Source organism: Lissotriton vulgaris, chromosome 1_1, assembly GCF_964263255.1.
Source record: "Lissotriton vulgaris chromosome 1_1, aLisVul1.2, whole genome shotgun sequence".
Taxonomy (NCBI): domain Eukaryota; kingdom Metazoa; phylum Chordata; class Amphibia; order Caudata; family Salamandridae; genus Lissotriton; species Lissotriton vulgaris.
This window is the reverse complement of record NC_141685.1, coordinates 1,025,624,670-1,025,642,287: the sequence shown is the minus strand read 5'-3', so window position 1 is coordinate 1,025,642,287 and position 17,618 is coordinate 1,025,624,670.

Below are 17,618 nucleotides of genomic sequence, written 5' to 3'. Positions count from 1 at the left end.
TTTTACATGTGTTTTTAGGTCTCACCTGACTACACAGATGTCTGAAAGACCAATTAATATCAGTTCTGTAAAATATACATAAAGTGGATTTGCCTCAGCCCTGAGCAGAATTGCATTCTCACCTTGTGGATTGGCTGTTACGTTTATCATTTACCTCTTACAGAGCGGGTGCACTAATGGACTATTTTACATCTCAAAAGGGCACTGACTCATTAGACATGGCGGTGCAGGGAGGTTGGGAGAGAACGTTCTTGGTAGTTCTTTATCAGGCTATCTTGTTGAACAAGATTAAGATCGTAATGTTTTACCATTACTTGTTGCCCAATTTCTGGTAAGGTACAAATCTTATGTTAGTGTATATAAGAACACAAAAACACATTAAAAAAAGACTTTAAATTGTGCCATACATGTATTGTTTAGAAGAAAACTCTCATTTGCTGTTTGCAGGGTGGGTTTTTGTTTGCACTGTATCAGTCTTTTTTTAAAATATTTGTGCTAGGACTTGCAGAATGACTGTAGGAGTGTTCAACAGACACTAATAAACAAACCCCGGCAATGCTAATAGGACTAGCTTTAATATGCTATCACAGGGATCAAATGCTGGATGTTATATACAGAAATGCTCGACACTGCCCTTGCACTTTAAAAGCCCTGACAACCGTCCTCGTGACTCAAACCGAACAAAGACGGGGACGGGCATTTTCCAGAATTGATTGGCTCATGTCCACGTGGGCGACCCGCCTTTAAGAACGGACAGCGCACTGGCACTTGAGGGCTCATGTGGCCTGCAGCAGTGCCTCCATTAGAATGTTGCGGACACACTGACCCCGAGGTATGGGCTCGGGGCACGACACTGCCTGGGAAGAGGAACCAGGAAGCGATCTTTTCATTACCACTTGCATTTCATTACCACGTGCACGCCAAGCACCACGTGTCTCAGTGCTGCAGAACGTGGCACGAGTCCCTATAAGAGGCTCAGATCTTTAAGTAGACTACATGGACTGGGATTTCATAGCTTGACAAGGCGCTCTAAAGGTAGCTTACTTGATTCCGATACTAGCTGTGGGCACTAAAGTTCACCATCTGCACTGGGCTCAACCAAAACATGAGCCAGCATCATGCTTTGGAATCCTCTCTGGTCCAGAGTATTCCTTAGGTCAGAGGTCTTCAAACTTTTCCAGGTTGAGCCCCCCCAGCTGAATTCCCCCAGATGTTGGGCCCCCCCACCACCCGACAGAAACCTCTGGAATCCGGCACACCACATGATCGACTGCCACGCGCACACCACGGGCCATATCCGGCAAACAATGCTCAACACAACAAGAATGCCTAGAAAACTGCAGGCCTGTGAGTGGGTGTGACGAAACGACAGAGGCGTACCAGACAGCTCAAAACACAATCCTCCAAGACAAAATGTGCGCAAATTCTCCCCACTAGGATGCCCTGCCTTACACAGGACACAGATCAACAACAACACCACCAACATGAATGTGCCGGGTGTGCCGGTGCCCAGCCACACCTAGACTCTCAATCTGTGGGTGAATCCCTGCCACTGCCATCCTCAGGCTGTGCTCCACATCCAGTTCTAAACGGTACCTAGTCTTCAACACCGCAAGTGCTGAGAACCCAATCTCACAAACTCCCCAACAAATAAACAAATACATTGTAGGATGTAAAGCACCATGCACAAGTGAACGAAAGGGAGGACCGCCGTGATGAACCCACTATAAGAACACACCATGGGTGCTTCACCAAGCGGAACCCAAAACATGGAACCCGACCTTGCCCATGGGGGCCCCGCATTCAAGTAGCAGCTGGACGTCACGCAAAATGTCACACGCATGATGCATAGATCCCACACATGAGCACACATAGAATACAGAACAGTTACACATAGGCAAGGGAGCAGCCAAACAATTCAAATACCTTCCACTCTGAACCACAGCTCTCATGGCACCAAGAAAGCAAAGGAAGTCATCACAACCCTCCCCATTCATCATGTACACCTTGTCATCCATCAACTCCCCCACCATTCATTCCGTCCCTCCATCTGAGCCCCATCCACATCCAAACCCCTTCAACCACTTGCAAACCCATCCACCTTCCATCCCTCCATCCATCATCTCACCTCTTCATCCCTCCATCCACCCCCTCACCCATCCATCCATCATCCATCCATCCCTTCACCCAATCTATCCCCTCACCAATCCATCCACTCTTCCACCCATCCATCCACCCACTCATCCATCCAACCATTCACCCAAGCTATCCTCCAACTCATCCATCCACTCCTCCACTCATCCATCCACTCCTCCACTCATCCATCCACTCCTCCACCCATCCATCCACTCCTCCACCCATCCATCCATCCATCCATCCACTCATCCATCCAACCACCCACCCTCTCACCCATCCAGCCATCCCCCCACCCACTCATCCATCCACCCAGTCACTCATCCGTCCACCCACTCAACCCCCCACTCATCCATCCACCCATCCATCCCGCTCTCCACCCTCCCCCCACTCATGCATGCACTCTCTGACCCATCCATCTCCATGCTCCTCTCCTCACCCATCCATGCACACACCTGCCCATCCACTCTGCCAATCATTCATCCATGTCATCACTCATCCATCCATCCATCCTCCCCCTCTCTCTCCATTCCCCCCTCACCCAGCCACCCATCCCTCCATCCACCCTTCACCCATCCACCCACTCATCCATCCACTCATGAATCCATCCATTGACCACTCATCCACCCCTTCACTCCTCCATCCATCCCCCGTCCATCCACCCTCCTCAATCACCCATCCATCGCCACATCCACCCCTTCACTCATCCATCCATTCATTCATCCCTTCACCCATCGATACATCAATCCATCCATCACCTCTCTCATCCATCCACCCACCGACTCGTCCACCATCCACCCCCCCATCGATCCATCCACCATTTCACTGATCCATCCACCCCTCCACCCATCCATCTACCCTTCCAACCATACACACATCATCCACTCCCATCCATCCCTCCACTCATGCATCCATCCTCTCTCCCACCATCCATTCACCCCTTCACTCACCATCCATCCCCTCACTCATCCATCCACCCCCCACCCATACATCCATCACTCCACCCTCACACCTTTTATGATTAAAATTCGAATCTGCAGACCAACATCCCTGAACACCGGGTGCCCACACAAAGATCCTCATGAGTTGAGGACCGCAGACCAGAGCCCACTGTCCCGATTCATGGCCCAAACCCGGATTGCAACCTCTCCCTCCCTTCCCAAAATAACTGAAGGACTCCCACTCCCCCTCACTCCCACCCCCCTTGAAAGGCTGGGGCCCTGGACCAGAGCCCACCCTGCCCGTGCCTCAAAACCTCTGCAAAACCTTCTCTCCCTTCTGGGAAGAGCTAACCCTTCCAGGAGGGGGTTAATTCACAGAGCTGACAGCTTCAGCTGCAGTGGGAGGCAAGGGGTCTCCTCTGCTAAAACTGAAAGCGTGTCTGTTTGTTTGCTTTCGTTTTTAGCAGAGGAGACCCCTGCCTCGCACGCTGTCGACTCCGTGAATTGGCCCCCTCCTGGGAGAATCACCCAGACAAAGAAACGGGCACAAAGAGAAGATCGAAGTGGAGCCCGCGCCCCCCCCTGGGATGGCGCCACGCCCCCCCAGGGGGGCGCGCCCCACAGATTGAAGAACCCTGCCTTAGGTCTACAGTGCCCTATACAAATACCCACCACAGTTTAATGGCGGCAGCAGCAGGCCAATAAATCAACAAGACTTTAAAATAAAGTTAATATTCATGCAGAGTAGTGCGCGACAAAGGAAAAGCGTGTAAAAAGCTATCTTTACTTGACTTCCTCATCTAATCCCACTCTTTTGTTGCCTTTAAAGTGCTGCAGGAGGATTTTGTGCTTAGGTTTTGAAGACAGGTGTGGATTATCCCTTAAATGTGCCTCGCTATTTTAATACAGATGAACCAGAATTCAATATGATGATTTCATGATCTGACAACGGAGAGCTGAAAAGACTGATCTATGACATGCCTCCTCTTTGTTAATGGATTTGTACTCTGATTTTTCAATAATTTTATTTTACCAGCACATTTAATTTTTATGGTCGCTCTGGGAGATCGAAATAAACAAACGTCAATTTCACGGATGATAAATTACAATTAAGATATGACTCATACTCTCTAAAAGAACAAAGAGACAGATCCCCAGTCTATGGCAATACAAACAAGATGGCAATCTAATCTTGAGCACTGGGGCAGCGGAGAGCTAAAGGAAGGACTCGATGAACCGCTCGCGCCACATAGGTAATGTTAGAATCATATTTTCTCGCCATGAGCTCAGGTCACCGATATATCTCAGAATTTGAATTAAGGTGCTCAACATGCCACATAATAGAAGTGCAGTGCCACAGGCGTGACGTGGCACAGAAGTATCAGTGTGGGCATGCCAGGTAATAGTCCAACATGCTACAAATCAAAAAAAAATGGACATACCAAGTTACTTCCTATTTCATGTGCGCTCAGCCCATTTTTAGGTCTTGGCCTGCGCAGGCTGCGCTTGCGCAGTCTCGCTCCGAGACTTTATGTCTTAGAGAGTGGGGCTTGAACCCGCCCCTCTTCTCCATTGGCTGGCTTCTTAAACGGAGGCCAGCCATTGGAGGAGAGGGGCGTCTGTCCATTTAAGCCCAGTGTTTTTGGGATTGAGGGGCGTGTTTTTTTAGGTTCTTTCTCTCCTCTTCCCATTGGCTGGAATTTTACATTCCAGCCAATGGAAAGACGAGAGAATGAAAAACACGCCCCCAGTCTGAAAATGTCGTGGCTTTTCGGAGAGCCATTTCTGCCAGACCGCCGCCGGAATAAGAAGAGAAGGTGCAGAGTCCTCTGCCCCAGCCGGTGAGTGCTCGCTTTTCTGGCCTCTGTTCCCTGATTGTGCCAGTTTTCTTGCCTCTTCTTGCCTCTGTTCCCTTGTTGTGCTTGCTTTTCTGCCCCCCTATTCCCTTGTTGTGCTTGCTTTTCTGCCCCACCCTGTTCCCTCGTTGTGCTTGCTTTTCTGCCCCGCTGTGTGGACGCTCACACTCGTTCAGAGCCTCGTAAACAGCGCTCCCCGTGACAGAGAGTCTCCTGCCGCCCAGCCTCGGGGAGGGGTCACCCAAGCTAAGCAAGCTATAATATAAAGGGGTAAGATCGGTGCCATTTCTCTCTTAAGTGGTACATATTCCAGATCACAGCACCAAGATGCGGTTCCGTTCAGTGAGCTGGGCGCTGTGTGGACGCCCACACTTGCTCATAGCCTCCGTAAACAGCGCTGCTCCCCGTGACAGTGAGTCACTCTCCTGCCGCCCAGCCACGGGGTGGCCCCTCCCCCACCGTGTTTGTGAGTCCTGGCCTGACTCCTCTCCCTCCTCCTCGCCACATCCCGTTCCACTTTCACTTTCGCCGTCTCTTCCAGGTTCCTCCGCAGAGAGCTTCACCCGGTGACAGGTGACGGCCGGAGCCCATTGGCTGCCACGGTGGTGTCTGTGGGAGGCCCAGGGGGAGGGGGCAGGAGTGCCTGAGCACCCCTGGGGGTATAGACCCTGGGTGAGGCCTGCAGAGAGGCAGGTAGGGCCGGGGCTGGCACGGATCTGTGGTCCCAGGCGCCTTACACCATGCAGGGCCAGGCTGCGGTGGTGCTGCTCATCATCACCTGCCCTCTCGCTACAGGTGAGCATCCCTGTACCTGAGGAGGGGGGACAGGAGTGGGGGTGGTCTGCTGCAGGTGAGCACCCCCTGTACCCTGGGGCGGGCGGGTGGGTGGCGTGCGTGGGTCTCAAGAACCAGACCCTCATCGGTGCATGTCGAGGAGCCGGCTCTTAAATATAACTTTTGTAGTTCTGTGGCTCGATCGGTTAATGCACCTGCTGCTGAGGCCGGAGTATGTTTTCACGTTACTGGTTCCGATTGTTTCAGATCTGATATTGAAGGAGCGTGGGTGCGGGTATGAGGAATGTATTTATACAAGATATTCCCGAGGGTTAATGCACCTGTTGAGGGGCCCTGACTGGGAAAACTACAGCTTCAACCTTCTCTGGGTCCTTCACCGAGGACCCCCACCAGTCATTAATAAGAACATGCCAAGCGTTAACGACTCTCATCTGTAATAATCTCTCTTTTAGCGCCAAGACGCCCTCGTTGTGCTTGCTTTTCTGCCCCCCCGTTCCCTCGTTGTGCTTGCTTTTCTGCCCCCCTGTTCTATCGTTGTGCTTGCTTCTCTGCCCCCCTGTTCCCTCATTGTGCTTTTTCTGCCCCCCCTGTTCCCTCGTTGTGCTTGCTTTTCTGCCCCCCAGTCCCTCGTTGTGCTTGCTTTTCTGCCCCCCCTATTCCCTCGTTGTGCTTGCTTTTCTGCCCCCCCTATTCCCGCGTTGTGCTTGCTTTTCTGCCCCCTGTTCCCTCATTGTGCTTACTTTTCTGCCCCCCCTGTTCCCTTGTTTAGCTTGCTTTTCTGCCCCATTCCCTTGCTTGCTTTTCTGCTCCCCCTGTTCCCTCATTGGGCTTGCTTTTCTGCCCCCCCTGTTCTCTTGTTGTACTTGCTTTTCTGCCCCCCCCCCATTCCCTCGTTGTGCTTGCTTTTCTGCCCCCGTTCCCTCGTTGTGCTTGCGTTTCTGCCTCCCGTTCCCTCGTTGTGCTTGCTTTTCTGCCCCCCGTTCCCTCGTTGTGCTTGCTTTTCTGCCCCCGTTCCCTCGTTGTGCTTGCTTTTCTGCCCCCCCCGTTCCCTCATTGTGCTTGCTTTTCCGCCCCCCTGTTCCTCTTAATGTGCTTGCTTTTCTGCCCCGTTCCCTCGTTTTGCTTGCTTTTCTGCCCCCCCTGTTCCCTTGTTGTGCTTGCTTTTCTGCCCCCCGTTCCCTCATTGTGCTTGCTTTTCTGCCCCCCGTTCCCTCGTTGTGCTTGCTTTTCTGCCCCCCCTGTTCCCTCGTTGTGATCGTTTTTTCTGGCTTCTGTTCCCTGTGTGTGGCTCTGTGTGTGTGTATGTGGGTGGGGGGCTCTCTGTGTGTGTGGGGCTCTGTGTGTGTGTGTGTGGCTCTCTGTGTGTGTTTGGCTATGTGTATGTGTGGCTCTGTGTGGGGCTCTGTGTGGGTGTGTGTGTGGCTCTGTGTGTGTCTGTGTGGCTCTGTGTTTGTCGGTGGCTCTGTGTGGGGGGCTCTGTGTGTGGGGGGGGCTCTGTGTGTGGGGGGGGCTCTGTGTGTGGGGGGGCTCTGTGTGTGGGGGGGCTCTGTGTGTGTGTGTGGCTCTGTGTGTGTATGTGGCTCTATGTGTGTGTGTGTGTGGCTCTGTGTGTATTTGTGTGGCTCTGTGTGTGTGGCTCTGTGTGTGTGGCTCTGTGTGTGTGTGTGTGTGTGTGTCTGTATGTGTGTGTGTGTCTCTGTGTGCGTCTGTGTGTGTGGCTCTGTGTGTGTGTGGCTCTGTGTGTGTGTGGCTCTGTGTGTGTGTGTGTGTGTGTGTGTGTGTGGGTACAAATGCAATAGGTCTCGCATTTGCAAGAGATTAAGCTATTGACATTGTAAATGACAATGCCATTTATTTATCTGTTTTCAAAACCAACACAAATAAAAATGTTGTCATTTACAATGTCAATAGCTCTAACTTTGGCAAAGGCGAGACCGTTGCATTGTGAATGCTTGTTAATCTGCTGTCCAATAGGTCTTGGAACAGGGCGGCGCATCACTCGCTACACGGCCAGTTAAAACAAGCAAGGGTGAGCAGCTGGGCACGTGATAGGCTATTGCCCTGGGGAAAGACTCGACCTGCACCGGCACCTCACTCGCTGCTCTAGGGAGAGCATGTTGCTGGGCAGAGGATGCAGTCAAAGATAACTTTAGAAGCACGGCAGGCTGCTGGCAGCAGGGGGAGGAGCGCACGAGCCTCGCGCGGCAGCAGGGGGGAGGGGGGGGGGGGGGCTTTGCGATTCCCTTGCGAGAGCAATAATTGCTATCATATGGCGGCGCTCGCTCCTGCAAGGGAATCGCCACACGTGCACACGTTGCCATTGAAGGCAATGGAACACGTGCACATTTTAGCCTGAAAAAGGCAATCAATGGCTACAGGTCTCTTTCCTATGCAGCGCATGCCGCTGCGTAGGTTAGACCTAAAAAACAATGGGAAACACATCCTTCTCTGTTCAAGCATCCAAACTATGCAACTCTTTCCCCCAAAAATAAAATCCACAAATAACTACCTTATCTTCAGAAGACTATTCAAGAGTTGGCTCTTCCCCACATAAGAACAAACACGGAGGGGGGGGGTTCTAGGGGAAGTTTACCGACCATGCATTGCTATTGCCCCTAACTATATATACCTACAACAAAGATAGCAATGGGTCAAGAAATCAAACTATGTGTCTGTAAGGTACAACCGTGAAATCAAACCTTGAGTATATCGAAGTGCGGAAAAATATATATTCCCATCAGATTACCGACCTGTACCACCCTGCATCATTTGGGATCCTTCACCATGAAGGTATGTGGGTTTAGGTAGATTTGGCAGGTTGTAGCCTAATCTGTTGGTTTTAACCACCATACTCAAACATAAATATACAGCACATCCCTGTCTATATAAGCATTATATACATATGTACATATATATATATATACATCCTGTCCCTGAGTCATGGAAGGGTGCTGAGGTTGTAACCATATACAAGAAAGGCGACCGGGAGGACCCTGCCAACTACAGACCAATAAGTCTAATTGATACAATCCAGAAAGTAGCTGGCAGGGTCATTGTCACTAGAATGGGGTCCTGGATAGAGGAAGGCAGCATACTTACCCATTTTCAGGCAGGTTTTAGGCAAAATGTGGGAACAATGGACCAGGTCTTCAGGTTTTGTGCTATTTATTGGAAATCTGTGTCTGTTGCAAAGGGTAGCCTATATCTGGCTTTCATAGACTTAAAAACTGCATTTGATTTGGTCCCTCGAGACAAACTTTGGAAGGTACTGCTAGACATGGGGTTCCCGAGTTATCTTTTGGAGTTTATTGTAAGGCTCCATCAGGGAAACTACGCCAGAATCAGGTGGGGGGCCCAAGGTCAACTAACAGGGAGGGTGCCTGTACAGAGGGGGGTTCGCCAGGGATGTGTGATGGCTCCGACATTGTCCTCCCTCTTCATCAATGGGGTGGTAGACCATTTGAGGGAGGACCCGGCGGATGCCCCAGTCCTGGCAGGAGAGAAAACACCTACCCTCCTCTTTGCGGACGACACCCTCCTATTGTCCAAAACCCCCTCGGGTCTCCAGAAGCTACTAGACACATTTAGTCTGTTTTGTGATGAGCGGGGGCTCACTGTAAATACCTCCAAAACCAAACTGATGGTGTTGTCTACATCAAAAAAAAAGCTAGGAGAATAAACATAACCCTTAAGGCGTCCCCTCTGGAGGTTGTGGAGGAGTTTGACTACTTGGGTATCAGGATCAATAATAGAATGAAATGGGATTCCCATGTGGCCAAAATGCTCCTAAACCTCAAGAGAGTTTCTGGAGTAATCCTGAGAAACCAGCGTCTGTCCATCAGTAGGCCGGTAGCCCCAGCTCTGGCAGTCTATGACGGCAAGGCTTTGGCCTCTGCTGTATATGGTTCAGAGCTGTGGGGCTGTGAGAACACCGTGGACCTGGTAAGAGCGGAGAATACGTTTATGAGGGATTTAGTTGCCCTTCCGCTTTCGACCCCTTTAGAACCCCTTTTTGCAGATTTGGGCAAACATTCAATTGCAGATATAGTGCGCCTCCGCCCTTTGCTGTTCTGGGTGCGCCTGAGAAGGACGCCAGAACTGGCAAATTACGCCTTGGTGCTGGATGAGCTAATCACTCTGAATAGTGCGAATAAGATCAACTGGCTAAATAAATTGAGGCAGTTGGTTTTGAATCTAGGTTTGGGAGAATTCTAGACCTCCCAGTCCCAGCCCCATAAGCAAATTGTTAAAAAAAAATCTATTGGGAGTGGGTTCAGGCGGAGGAAGCAAAAAACACAAATTGGGGGGTACTAACTAGCAAATTCATGGAACACAAACCCACGAAGAAGCTGGAACCCTTCCTAGATTTCGTCCAAATCCCAAGAGATAGGTCCCTCTTCCTGAAAATGAGATATGGCATACTCCCTCTTAATAAGTTTACTGAGGGATGGAAAGGAATGAGGGATCACCTGCATACATGCCCGGGGTGCCCTTGTACGAGTGAATCGCTTCCACACTTCTTGTTCGCTTGCATTGCATACAAAAGACCTAGAAAAAGATGGCTAAAACCTGTGTGTAGGGAGTAGGGAGTGAGAGATTTTAGGATAGCCATGCGCATTCTCTCATCAGATACTACATCTCTGTTCATCGTATGTGGGGTTGCTAAGTATTTAGCAAGCGCATGGTTTATACGTACAAGGATGCTAAACACTATTAAAAGCTAGGCTATGGCAGTTAATCTGGTATATAATCCCATCACTGAATATGCACTTTATGACCCGTTTTTTAATATAATTCCTTGTTTTAAATGTAAATATTTTACCTTTTTTAACTCTTTTATTGTATGAACTCTAATGAATATATTCAAATATGTGTTTTTATGTGTGTATTTTTTGTACTTTTATGATATGTATATATCGAATAAAGTATTACAACAGTATTACCTACTGGCGGTCGCCAGTAGGTAGTTATAGTTAGGATCTACTTTCCATAGGAAATCCGCAACATTCTATTGGGAATAACTTTGGCGCCGGTGGACGAATCTTTGCGAATTTCTCAAAGTTCGTGGCCCGCTCCGCTCCGCTCCTTCCCTGAAAATGTGGGGGGGATTCGTCAAGCGGGGACCGAGATAAAAGGGGGGTCCCAAAACGTGTTTTCCCCATGTTAATTTCCATAGGGCGGTTGGCCTCACTTTTAGCCCGAACGGCTGAATGGATTTTCACCAAACTTGGCAAAATTGTAGGGACTGGTAGCCCGATGTGCCTTTGCTATGTCTCAAGATATGTGCTCCAGTGGATTTTGAGTAATTTAGGTTCAAAAAATATATGTATCTATAAGCGCGCCCCGGTACACGCCCCGGGGAGCACACCAGGCGCGCCACGCGACTTGCGCACGGCAAGCTGATTGGCTCTCGGGTGTCTGTAAACATTCCAAACAGTCCATAGCGGCCGCCATCTTGTGTCTCGGTAAAATCGAGACACAAGAGGTGGCAAAAACAAAGGGGGAAATGACCATAAGGGGGCAGAGTAGACCCCCCCTGACCCCCTAGGTTTGATGGGGGGGCCATAAAAGGGCCCCGCGGGGCAATTTTTTTTTTTTTCGATTTGCGCGGGGGGAGCGCCTGGTACGCGCACTGGGGAGCGTACCGGGGAGCGTACCATGGGAGAAAAAGAATGATAGAGTTTTCAAAAAATGTAGCATTTTTTTATAAATTGGAGGTAGTTCTGAAAATAACTTTTTTTTTCTTTTTGTTTTATATTTTTTTATGTTTTTTTGAATTTTTTAAACTTTTTTTGGCTTTTCTGAACACTTTTATATTTTTTTTGTATTTTTTATGGGGTGAAACAAAAAACAGGGAATTGTAAATGGCTCAACCGGAGCAAAAAAAAAATCAGGAACATTTAGGGTTTTCTTGGACACTTATGGTTATCACAAGCAACCATGATACGTTCGATACTTTGCTCACCATAGCAAAGTGTCTTGTTACAATATTTGCACACGATTTTGTAATCGGCAAACTTAGGTTGAATAGTTGCCAATGTGTCTCTTGCCACCGGACCCGATGGAGTGGTTTGTTTTGATGTTGAGGGTCTAGACGAAGATGGGGGTAGCTTACTGCAGAGGTCCCTTAACTCTGCCTTACAATAATTGTTTGGATGCAAACGCATCATGTGGCGAATCATTGTATGATTCCCGAAGGAATACTTTTTGTTAGGGTTCCCCCTGGACAACTCAACACCACAAATTAAACAAGTCACCTTTGCAGCGTTGACTTTTTTAAAACCCCTTGGGATTTTGTAGAACTCCCAAATAAAGTGCTCTTTTGGTTGGTAGGGCTGTTTATTTTCAGGCAGGAATTCCCTTCTCTGTTCCTCCTCTTCATCATTCTCCTCCTCATCTTCTTGACCACCAATGTAATCTTCTGGTGGTCTTTTAGATGGTGGTGGTGGTGGTGGTGGGGTAGATCCTCCAGCTGCTGCTGCTAATGAAGCCATTTGAAACTAGTAAAGAGTAGAGATAGAACTCCAAAAAGGTCTTCCTTAGTCAAATGACAAAGTCAGAATAAGTAAAAAAGGTGGGGGCTTTCATCATTTGGAAAAGAAAACTGTTCTGGACCAATGAAAAGTGTTATTTTCAAGTCACATGACCCAGGCTTTCATCATTTGGAAACCAAAACTGATCTGCACCAATGAAAAGTGTTATTTTCAGATCACATGACCTGACGCGCTTACGCTACGCGCCCCGGGGCGCGCCGCGTAAGCGCGTCGAGACGTTGCGTGATCGTATGCGATCGCGTGCTTCCGGGTGCGCTTACGCAGTTCGTCATATGACGTATCACGTGACTGCGCGAAACGTCACGATGTTGTTTTCGTTCGCAGCAATAGCGCTAACGGGACACTCCCCGGTACGTGCCCCGGGGCGCGCGTCAAAATTGCGCTGACCGGGGCGCTCCGCGGTACGCGCCCCGGGAGCGCTCCGGGGCAAAAACATTTTTTTTTAAAAAAGAGTACAAATATAAAAAATATTATTACATAATTATACAATATAAATTTCGTTATAAAAAATATTACTTTTCATACCTATAGAGATTTGCTATTAAAAAACCATTGAAATTCACTGAAAAAACCATAGGTTTCACACCAGTTATAGTTATCTGGAAATTTTACTCGCATAAAACCATTGAAATTCCCACGTTATAGTTAGTTGGACTCACTATAACTTGCGCGTGCAATGCACTGCTGATGACGTCACATATTACATCACTCATGACATGGTCAGTGACATCACTCATGACATCACTGATGACACCATCCTTGTGACAGACCTCCTTTCACTGTAATGTAACTCTTGAAACACATATTCAAAAATAGAAACTTAAATTTACAAAAAAATGGACATACCCATATCAGTTACAACAACCAATTCAGTAATTCCACCATCTATATACACATCCACTCATTCACCAATAGTTCTATATAATCACTCATACGTATACTCACTCATCATATGTAGTGATACACCTATACATCCTGTTACACACCGACAGTCATCCATAAGTTACTCACAAACATACTCACACATGCAACTAAACTATTGAACATCCATTTATTTGCATATAGAGCTGTACACACACTACCACCTTACTTCTATGGAAATGTACACATATTTATTCTCTTAAACAATCACTTATAGAAACATATACTTATTTAAACAGGAACTCTTACAATCTCTTACTCTCACATATACTCACTTATATGCATCAATATTCACATATTCTAGATTAAAACATATGTAGTTACTGATAAAGACACTAGTGAGACAGTCATTCACTCACTAACATACACATATACACACTATTCAACCATACAGTCCTGCACATATGCAGTCTTCAAAATACATACAAAAAGAGAGTCAGTCACTCATGCATCAATGTTGTAAGTAATACCCACACTAAACAATACAGACACTCATACTGATACTAAAAAACATCTAATAACTCATATACATACACATGTAGTTACTCACCAACCCATGCAGCCACTTATACACAAAGTGAAACACTAATACATATATTTAAATATTTAAACATTACTCACTAATATTTATTTTTCAGAAAGACAAACATTCACTGGGTGGTCTCATCAGTGATGTCATGAGTGATGTGAATTTAATAGGTTTTTTAAATGCTAATTCCTAACTATAACTGGTGTGAAACCTATGGTTTTTTCAGTGAATATATATATATTTAGATATATACATAGATATGTATATTCCTTTGTGTAAATGTGTATAATATTCATGTCTATAAATATATAGATATTCGTTAGTTCTGTTTAACAAATGTTCATATTACTTATGGTTATATTATTCTATGTTTAACATGTATATAGGTCACTGCATAAATAAGTACATTTTTACCATAACTATCTACAATTGCTTCACAATTGAATACAAATAATTATAAAAACAAATTAGCTTAAAGTACAGCAACACTGGAGAGTCTGAGTTTATTAAATACAACTTAAATCTAGATATATTACCTAACTTATACATATATACTTTCCATGTACTTATATATCTTTATATGTATTACTTTGTCTCCTAATTCAGCATCTCCAATGCACTACCCTATATCTCACCCTATACCTCTTTCAATACATCCTTTACTCCACTCTCTGACTAATCCCTAAACCCATTCTACCACTATGATCTACAAAATAACCTGTTCTAGACTATTCCCTCCTCTATCCCTCCTTGCATCATCTCAACCCTCTTTACTATTCAGATCTCCAAAATAACCCTTCTAAACCCTCCCCTCTGACCCTTCCGTCAACCCTCTACTTATCCCAAACCTCCTCCTGCTGCTATGATCTCCAAATAAACACTTTCTAGACCCTTGCCTCTTCTATTCCTCCACTATTCTTTTCAATCCAACTAACAAACTCATGTGTCCCCCACCATAACAAATTGTCCTCGTCTGTGTGGTACATTCTGAAAATGATAGAAAGACTTCTGCCTTTATTCCCCAAGAAGCTTGTAAAACACTGGTAACAGCACTGGCCCTATCCAGGCTGGATTACGGAAATGCCCTGTATGCAGGGCTACAAGCCCAACACCTGACAAAACTCTAGCATCTACAAAACGCAGCAGCTAGGCTGGTTCTGGACATCCCCAGATCTGTGCCGGTTGCCGATAGATTAAGAACCCTCCACTGGCTGCATATAGAGAAAAGGATATGGTTCAAGTCAGTGTGCCTAGCATACAAGGCCCTTCATGTGGTAGGCTCCCATTTCCTAAAAATGCAATTGAAACAGTACAAACCTCCTAGGAACCTAAGATCGAGCGAGGCCAAGCTGATTAAGGTTCCCAAATTCAAGCAACTAAGATGGGGGGGGGGAGAGGCTTTCTATTGCATACAGCTAAAACTTGGAACCAACTACCACTCTCAATAAAAACAAGCACTGGCGTTGCCAATAGGTCTCGCAGTAGTAAAGTTTGAGCTATTGGTTTTCTAAATTACATTTTCTTTTTTTGTTTTGTGATTTACAATGCCCATACTTTTAACTTTTCGCATTAGGAAAATTTGAGCGATTGGTATTGTAAATGACACTTTTTTAATTTACATGTTTGTTTTGAAAATAGCAAAATTAATAGCTTTGTCAGTTACAATGTCAATAGTTTTAACTTTCGCAAATGTGACACCTATAGCATTTGTAATGCAATGTGTGTTGTATTTACGTGACTTAGATGTATTGATATTACAAATAACAATGGCTTTTAATTTTGTAAATGATTAATACTTAAATAAAAGTTATAGTAATTTATAATGGCAATAGCTTAAACGTTTGTAAATAAATTTTGTGAAGATTATGTTCAGTGTATTTTATTGTGACGAAAATCCAAGAACATTGCATTTGCACCTACACACACATATGTGTTGTAGCACTGAGTGGTGTGAGGGTCTGAGGGTGAGGGGGTGTGAGGGTGAGGGTGAGTGGGTGTGTGAGTTTGTGAGGGTGAGTGAGGGGGTGTGAGGGTGAGAGTGTGTAAGGGTGAGGGTGTGAGGCTGAGTGAGGGTGAGAGGGTTGTGAGGGGGGTGAGGATCAGGGGGTGAGTGAGGGTGTGAGGGTGTGAGGGTGAGGGGGTGTGAGGGTGGGTGAGGGTGGGTGAGGGTGTGACCAGTTAGATATGGTTGGTATATGTTAAACATAATGAGGATAAGAAATGGACCGTAGAGCATTAGATATATATGTTTACGGTATTTGCAAATAGAGGAAAGCGTCCCCACCCCTGCAGCTGTCGGCGTTCCTGCTGGTGGAAGAGGAGAGACAGCTCTACGAGGCCGTCCCGGAGGTGATCCCGGGCTCTGCGCTGCCTCTGCGGCCCTTTGCTGTGGGGGAGAGGAGCGCAGGCCCTGTGAGCAGTCGAGCTGCTGTCACCTGTACTTCCCGGCTGGCTCCGACGCGTGACGGGTTGTTGCGCCTCCGAAGCCTTGACTCCGATGGTTGCGGTGCAGGGGTAAAGTTTCTCTGCCTGCTATGAAGCGTGAGGTGCAGGGAGGTCGGCGATGGCTAGAGTCCGCGTCAGCATTCGTGGACACCTACACCCATTTCCCCTAAACCTGCCCGGCTCGGACTCGTTCTAGTGAGAAGGAGGTGCAGTGAGTGAGCCAGCATCTGTGCCGCCTGTGTGCGAGGTGGGGTGCTGGAGGTTGTTTGCCCGTTCCTCCCCGAAGAAAGGAGAGTGCTGCACATTACAGAGGCCGCATCTATGGGAGGCTGCCGTCCCTGCGCCGACATCTGAGGGCTGCCCTGCGTTGGGTGCAGTGAAGTTGTAGTGCACTCATATGTGCGGCTGCCATTGTATATGCCTATAAATTAGTGCATCTAACTTATGCCTGAGAAAGCAGCCTCACCTGTATGCCGCACTGCAATTGACACTCCGCATTGCCTTCGGTAGTGCCTCGGCAGGAGGAGAGCTGCTATAACCCGTACAACAGAGAGGTGATTGGATGCACCACCTGGTGGCTGTTTTAGTTTCTTACACTCCCCATAAGTGCTCGTACACAAATGAATGTCTCTAGATCAATGCTTCAACTCAAGTGGTGAGATACTTTGTTACCAGCGAGAGACACATGAGCCCCGATTGTCAACGTTTGTGCATATTTAAATCTGCTGGTGAATTTTAAAAATGATTTGGCATTGGTTTTCCTTTTCAAAGACCTGGGTTGAGAGCCCACAAGCCGGGTGGCTGATACACTCCTTGTTGCACAACTTGAAACTGTAAAATGGAAAGCGACTGTTTTCTGTTAGTGGCACCTCACCAGCAGTCCTCGAAATACAAACCAGTGAGAACGCAAAAGGTAACATTAGCATTCAACAGCGGATCAAAGAGTTTGACTACAGACAACGCAGACCTGAAATCTGAGATTATACGAGGTTCATTTCAGTCACGAGGGCACGGACTGGAGTGAGTCAATGTTGATGCCTCTAGAGGATTGAGCTGTAACGTTGAAGTCTCGGAAGTCTTCTTTACATAATAATCATACATTCAAACCCGATGTGAAAACGTTGGCTACAAAGAGTTTGACTACAGACAACGCAGACCTGAAATCTGAGATTATACGACGTTCATTTCAGTCACGAGGGCACGGACTGGAGTGAGTCAATGTTGATGCCTCTAGAGGATTGAGCTGTAACGTTGAAGTCTCGGAAGTCTTCTTTACATAATAATCATACATTCAAACCTGATGTGAAAACGTTGGCTACAAAGAGTTTGACTGCAGGCAACGCAGACCTGAAATCTGAGATTATACGACTTTCATTTCAGTCACGAGGGCACAGACTGGAGTGAGTCAATGTTTATGCCTCTAGAGGATTGAGCTGTAACGTTG